At 31.3% G+C, this 7579-nt stretch overlaps 1 pseudogene; it reads right to left on the reverse strand.

The window, feature by feature from the left end:
• Window positions 1-3653: 3653 nt before the first annotated feature.
• Window positions 3654-7265, reverse strand: LOC120145320 (annotated as a pseudogene).
• Window positions 7266-7579: the final 314 nt, after the last annotated feature.

The following is a 7579-nucleotide window of genomic DNA, read 5'->3' on the forward strand; positions in this document are numbered from 1 at the left end:
GCAAAACTCCTCCCGCCCAAAACACGTATACACCGGTGGAAAATCAAACCATATCTCTTCATCACGACGTTGTATAGTCTCTGGTAGATCGCTAGTCATGGTTTGAAGAAACAGATGGGTCAACATAGCATCTCCACCCGGATGTTGTACTTTCAGCCATGGCCCGAAGCAAGTATCCTCAAATATTTTTCTTTGTGCAGGTGAAAGCTTCGACGCAATTGTTTTGGCCAGGCTTACTTTATTTCTTAAGGTCAATTGAGCCGAATAAAAGTTCTGCAAAAACAATAAACATACCAATTTAGATATACCAAAAACTACACTGTGAAGATATGAACAATAAAAACATAAAGAGTAGTAGTTTATTCTTCAAACTTAAATTTGCAACACTGTGAATTTAGTATTTGTATTTTGGTTGAAGTAATGCAATTCATTCAAGTTTTAATTTGCAGAATAAGAATAGTTTCTGAAACTTTAAATCGCAACACGAAAATGAAAATCGCAACACGAAAATGACTATCGCAACGCAAGAATCGCAACACGAAATGAAAATCGCAACGACAGAATCACATTGCGATAGTCATTCTCGGTTTCAAATACTAAAATTGAAAGAAACTTGAATGGATTGCATTACTTCAACCAAAAGACAAAACAAAGACAAATACTAACTTCACAGGGTTAAAGACTAAACAGTTTAACACTATTGGCAGCAATCGAATGAATATAATAAGCAATCTAAGTGAAATGGTTAATCTATTATTGAAAACACCAGTAAACTTATCATCAATTTTCAATATGAAAAACCTAATAATAATGCAAAAATTTTAAAATAAAAATAATTAAAAAAACTAACCCTCGATGGTTGATTTGGTTGATTTTCCATTTCTGACCGTGAATGATTTCGTCGGAGATGGAGACTGATATCGTCGTGGGGACTGATTTCGTCGGAGATGGGGACAGATGTCGCCTTAGAGAGTGAGAGATGGAGATGAGACTGAGTTGTGATTTAGGGTTTTAGGTTATGAGTTACGATTACGGCATATACTGTTGACGGTTCAGTGTTCCATATATTAATATATTCGTGTTTGGAATTTGAAAAAAAAATACACGTTAATACGAATGACGCTATGTAAATCGCATTAATCGCATTGCGATTTACGTATTCGCATTGCGATTTACGTAATCGCATTGCGATTTTCCAAATTCGCGTTGCGATTTACGTATTCGCATTGCGAATTAGGAAAATCGCAACGCGAATTTAGGAAATCGCAATGCAATAGTCAGAATCGCGTTACGAATCTGGAAACTGATTTGCGATACCGGAGATCGCATTGCGAATTATCGATCGCATTGCGATTTAGTTGGTCATTTTGGCAAATAAAAAAAAATTGGTTCAAATCGTATATTATAAGGCATTTTTGGTCACTGAGGTTATTTTCTCATAATATAAATAACATATTATTACAATTATCCTTAAATATATAATATACAATTACAAATTTTATTACAAGAATTGATAATTTTTTGCCTGTTGGTTTTTATAATGTTCTCGTTATATCCTTTCCAAATTTTATTAATTTATTCAATTAGACAATACATGATACCGTTTTTACAGTTAAATTATTTAAAAACTCACTTTAATCTAAATAAATTGAAGGCCAAACTATTGGATTGATCCCTTTCATTTCATATTATACGATTTGGTTACCATATTAGAAAAATGTTATTGATTTATTAAATTTTAGTTATTTATGTTATTAATTGTTAAATTTTAGTCATTGAATTTCTGTTAGGGTATGTTTGTTTACCGGTAATTAGTTTTTCAGATTTTTTTTCTTTTTTCAGCGTTTGGTTGACAAAAAACAGATGATCAATGTAATTTATTTTTCTTGGTCAAATAAATTTCTTTTACATTTTCTGAAAATGACTTACGGTCTGATTTTTCATAAGTTATTTTATGAACTTTTCACTTCAAAACATAAACACTCAAAACATTATTATTTTATATATTTAATATTGATATATTATTTTAGTATCATTTTAATAAAAATATAAATTATTAAATTATATTTATTGATAATTTTAATAATATAATATTATATTTTTATTGTTAAAATTGTATTATTCTAATATATAATATTATAATTTTATTTTAATAATGTATAAAAATTAAAATATAATATTTTAGTATTTTTATTTATAAATTATAGATATAATATTTTAATAATAATGTTGACATAAATAATATTAGATAAAGTATTCTAATATTTTTAAAATAAAATTATTATTTTATTAATAAATAATAATATTTATTATATTTGATATTTATACAAATTGCTCCTAATTTAATCACCCCAACTTTCAATTTCAATTTTTTTATTTTAATTATATATTACTAAAATCATAATAAAAAATATTTCATAAAATTATTAATAAAATAAATTAGAGTGAACCCAACATGAACAGTTTGAAAGTTGAGTAGTTAAATTGAAAATTTTTAAACTTTAACAGTCAAAATAAGAGTAAGAAGATAGTTGTGGTAGATGATGTAGTTTACCTATAAAAATGCCACGAACAATGGTTCCATTAAGTTTTTAACAGTGATGTATCAAAATGAAACCTAAACTAAATGTTAGGTATGATTTTGAAAAAAATGATGTAAAGTTTAGGTACCAAAACAAAATAAAACTAATAGTTTACGTATTAAATATGTAATTTACCCTTTATTTTAATATAGAGTGTATGTTCATAAAGACATCAATCAAAACGATTATCTTAAAAATATTTTTCGATGCGACTATATCATGCATGAAGTGCTTGTTTCAACCCATATAATACATTTTTCTTTAGCTTTAGACATTTATTTTCTTGCCCTTTGACTTTGTATCTAATGTGTTGCTCAATGTAAACTTCCACTTCCAAGAAACCACTTAAAAATGTTGATTTTGTATCAAGTTGATGTATTTTGCACTTCTTTTGAGCCACCAGATAAATAATCAAATGAATGATTTCAATTCGAGCAACTGATGCAAAGACTTCGACAGCGAATTACAATAAGAGTTCGAAATTGATAAATGTGCAATCATGTTGGGTTGTGTAAGAGTGGTGACGTTTAAGTTTTTGAGTGGAATAAAACGAGGGTAGTGTTGAGGTTGGGTGTTGACAGTGACGGATGTATATGCATTTATAAAGTTTTAATATTATTTTTATAAATATTTCTAAAAGAATAATTTTTAAATAAATAAATATAATTTACTCAGTTTCTTTCTCACTCCTAGAGGAGCCCTTAAACATGTGCAAGAAAAATGATATAATTTAAATGACAATTTGTGAATTAAACGATATGTTATGCAATTAAGTAGTGTCGTACATTCAACTTTTATTTCAGTATATAAATTGATACTACACGTGAGTCCAGCCATTCAAGCAAACAAAATATTTGTTTACACTCACAATCTACCATAAAATTCAATTCCTTCGACAAGTGATTGTGGGCTTGTGGCAATTAAGTAATACCATAATATCATTGGGATAATGTGCTGATCACATACAATTGAACTTGATACAAGTGGAATTACCATATAAATACATATATCTACAATAATTACAGTTTTATTTACCATCTAGTAGTAATCCTGGCTTAATTATCTTGTATAAAGATCAAACTTGGAGAAAACCCAGTTTGAAACAGGGGTTCCTGCAAAATTGTAGTAGATTTAGAACTATTTAAATCCAGGATTGGATTGGGTAGTTGCATTTGAGAGAGTTGACGCCACTAATGTGTGCAAAAATATCAGATGAATCAACCATGTCTTCCTCTTCTTTCACAACAACCTGCTTAAAAATCAAACCAAAAACTTGTAATCAATTTATAATGGTATACCTCCTCAGATATTTCCAAGAAACTATTAAATATCCGTTAATAGAGATCGCCAGACATATCGTATCATTTTATGTCAAGATCGTTCTCTAGATTACATTTCCAGTCTTTGACATAACATTTGACGGCCATATATGTATAGTCTGCCAGCCTATTAATAGATATAATGATCCTTAATTTTATATCAATCACCCTATGATCAGAGTATTTATACCTCAAGGAAAGATTGAGAAAGAGGTTTTTCCTCATCTAAATTATTCATCTTCTCTCCTACATAATCTTTTTCTTTTTCTCTTCTCTTAGAATGACCGGCTAACGGTTGTCCTTGCCTCAGCCATAATTCTCGGCTCAAATAAAAAAATGAACTGACAACAGCCGACGCCATAAACTTGTTTCCACACACAGGTATCATCAATGAAAATGGGAATTTTATGAAGAAAAGAAAGAAGACCCTTACTTCATCATCATATTCTTCTTCATGATTGCTACAAGCTTGCCTATGGGCGTCTCCAAATTCATCATTTTTGGCAAACCTTCCTCTTACTCGTGGCCTGCTATCGGCTAATGTCTTGCGGCATGCATACTGCAATGCATATTTGATTTACAGGCATCACTACTTCAATTCTTAAAATAATCAAAATATAAGAGAGGGAATAAGAATAGGGACCTTGATTTTCTTGCTGAAGTTCCTCTCATTCCTTTTCTTCATATACCTATGGATCTTCTCCTTCCTTTGTTCAACAGAAAGTTTCCCAACCTTGTTGAAACTTGAATCTTCCAAACTCGAATTCTCTGAAGCTAAAGGAGTAGAGCTAGTTGTTGCTACTCCAACCAGTTGCGGATTCTCACTGCTCAGACCCTTTTCGAAACAAACAAACAAAACAAAAAAACGATTACAAATTTATAAAATGATGGTTTCTTCGTTGAATGATGAAGATTAGACAAGTACCTGTAAGTCTCCAGGTTTGAAAACTCGTTGGACAGAATCATGGCAAAAGATTCCAGCATTATCAGCCTGGAACTCCAAGTCCTGTGGTTGAAGTTCAGAGTTCAAAAGAATTCTGTCGGTAAAAATCCCAGAACTAACAGCAGGCATGAAAGTGGACATTGGAGGGCCAAGGAAAGAGCAAGAAGGAGACGAAGGGTTTAAAGGTACATAAGAAGGCACCGAGGACAAGCAATCTTCGTCGAAAACAGATGACAATGGCGGCCCTAAAAGCTGTCCGACCGTGTCGGCGGTGGCATACTGCGACAGCCCCTCGGCTGAGACATCGGGTAATTGGATTTGAGATTGCACCAAGGAAAGGTCGAATTGGTTTTGTTGTGTTAGAAATGGGGGGGACTGTGAAAGATGGGGATTCAGAGAAGTCTATGGAAGCTGAAATGTCATCCGGTGAATCAAAGATTATGGACAGATTGTTGTTGGTCGCGGTGGTGGCTGCAGTGGTGCTTGTGGCGGTGACAGCGGCGGTGGTGGGGGCGGAATTCGTATCCCTGTTGTTGTAGCCTTTGAGTTGCTCAATGTCTGGTGGTATGTTGAGATTATTTCCGTAGGAAGAGTTTTCATCAGTGACCTCAGAGTTCTGCAGAGCATCCGAGAAAAGATCATTATCTGACAAATAAAAATTCGGACCACTGATCGGACTTGGTACATCCTCCTGAAAATAAAATTAAAAATCCATGTTTAGATCAATGAAATTAGGGGGGGGGGGGGAAGCCATGGATGCATGGAAGATAACAATTTGATAGAATTATAAAATCATATAGATATCTAACGATGTATTCTAATGTCTAGGCATTCGAGTGTGATTTATTTTTAACACAAATATTAAGATATAATCTCAATATATAAAAAAAATCCTGGAACCTGTACCAAATTCGAATAGAGATAAGCATCAATCTAAAGGAAGATAATCTGATAGAGAGATAATTTCATACAAAGAAAAGGGTTTCTGCTCCATGTGACCTGTATATGAACTCAAAGCATCCCCATTGTTTTCAAAATAATTTAGAAGTTAACGCTACATTATATTTATTTTTTGGATTCCAGAAAATGAAGAAAAATCCAAATTCAAACAAACAACTGGAATTTTAGAAAAGAAAAATATAAATACCAATACCCCATTTATGTTTTCCATGTGAAATGTTGTCTTTAGGGTCTTTCACCCAATCTAATAGGAGAAGAAAGAGAGAAGAAAGAATCACAATTACAAAAGCTTAAACAACAAGCATGAAAAGTTACTTATTCCATGGTGATCAAAAAGAAAAGTTGCAACAAAAATGGAGAGGAGAAAATATCATGATTAGATTAGGAAGATGATGCTACCCTTAAGAAAGAGACATTTTTTAAATAGGGAATTTCTTCTTCTATATATATATATATTCAAAATATGCTAGAAAAAATGTTTTATGCAAAAATTTAATATAATTCGTTCGAAGTTCATGGTTATCAAAAAGAGTTTTAAATTTTAGGGTAAACTACACATTTAGTACCCAACTATAAGTTTCTATTTTTGGTCACTCAACTATTTTTGTTTCAAAATCATACATAGTATTATATTTTACTTGTATTTTGGCCACCTACAATTAAAAAATTAGTGGTGATGTGAACGTGTTATCATAAGGTAATGCCACGTTATTATTGATTTTTTTTAAAATGTCACGTAATGTGTTCAATTAATTTTTCAATGATGAGTGGCCAAAATGGAACCAAAACATAACATTAAATATGATTTTAAATTAATCAGATTTATTTCTCCTAAAAAAGGAATTAATCAAAAAATATGATTTTGAAAAAAATAATAGTTGGATGACGAAAACGGAACAAAAGTTATAATTGATAAACTAAACGTGTAATTTACTCTAAAATTTAATGTTATTTTCAAAAAAGAAAAATCAATAATATTATTTTATTACCCTATTGGTTAAAATTTGTTTAAAAAGGGTAATGACTGAAATGAAGGGAAGCCTAAAAATAACGCAGTGGCATTATTTTGGTCAAAGATAAACGTGTAATATTTCACATGAAAGAAGAACCAATGGAAACTGAAAAAGGAAATAAAGTAAGGCATGAAAATGATTGAACTTAAAATGATATGAAAGGAACGCAGATATATATCATATAAATTTGTGAAATTATATATCACGAAAGTATTAGACAGAAACTCACGTAAACCTTGTAATAGTAAGACTGAAAACCTAGCCATTAACAAAAAGAATCTTTGTTATCATTTTTTGTATGAAACGAAAGAGAAACGAAAATGGTGAATTGTTAACATTATTAATATATGCAAGAAAATCCAAAAAAGGATTTAAGTTCAAAGAGGAGAGTTGAGAGAATTACAATGGGAAGCTGTTGCTCTGGTGGATGAATCACGTCTTGCAACATGTTTGGTGAAGGGCTCTTCGTTGAATTGAAATTACAAAATGGAAACAAGAGATAGTTTTGCTACTGAATTGTGGGCAGAAGCTTGAAATGTAAGAAGGTTACGGTAGAGGAAGAATAAGGGAAGTTCATTTAAATTAAGGGGGGGGGGAACACATAAGATGCAAGGGAAGCAAGAAATCTGGAAGATTTTGTCTGTTTTTTCCCCTTTGAAGATGAAAAACGTTTGCTAAGAAAATGGGAGGTATGGGGTTCTAAAACTACGTTATATATATATATATATAGTGAGTTTAGCCACCTTGGTAAACAGTAACGGA

This window comes from Hibiscus syriacus, unplaced genomic scaffold, assembly GCF_006381635.1.
Source record: "Hibiscus syriacus cultivar Baekdansim isolate YM2019G1 unplaced genomic scaffold, ASM638163v2 tig00000218_pilon, whole genome shotgun sequence".
Taxonomy (NCBI): domain Eukaryota; kingdom Viridiplantae; phylum Streptophyta; class Magnoliopsida; order Malvales; family Malvaceae; genus Hibiscus; species Hibiscus syriacus.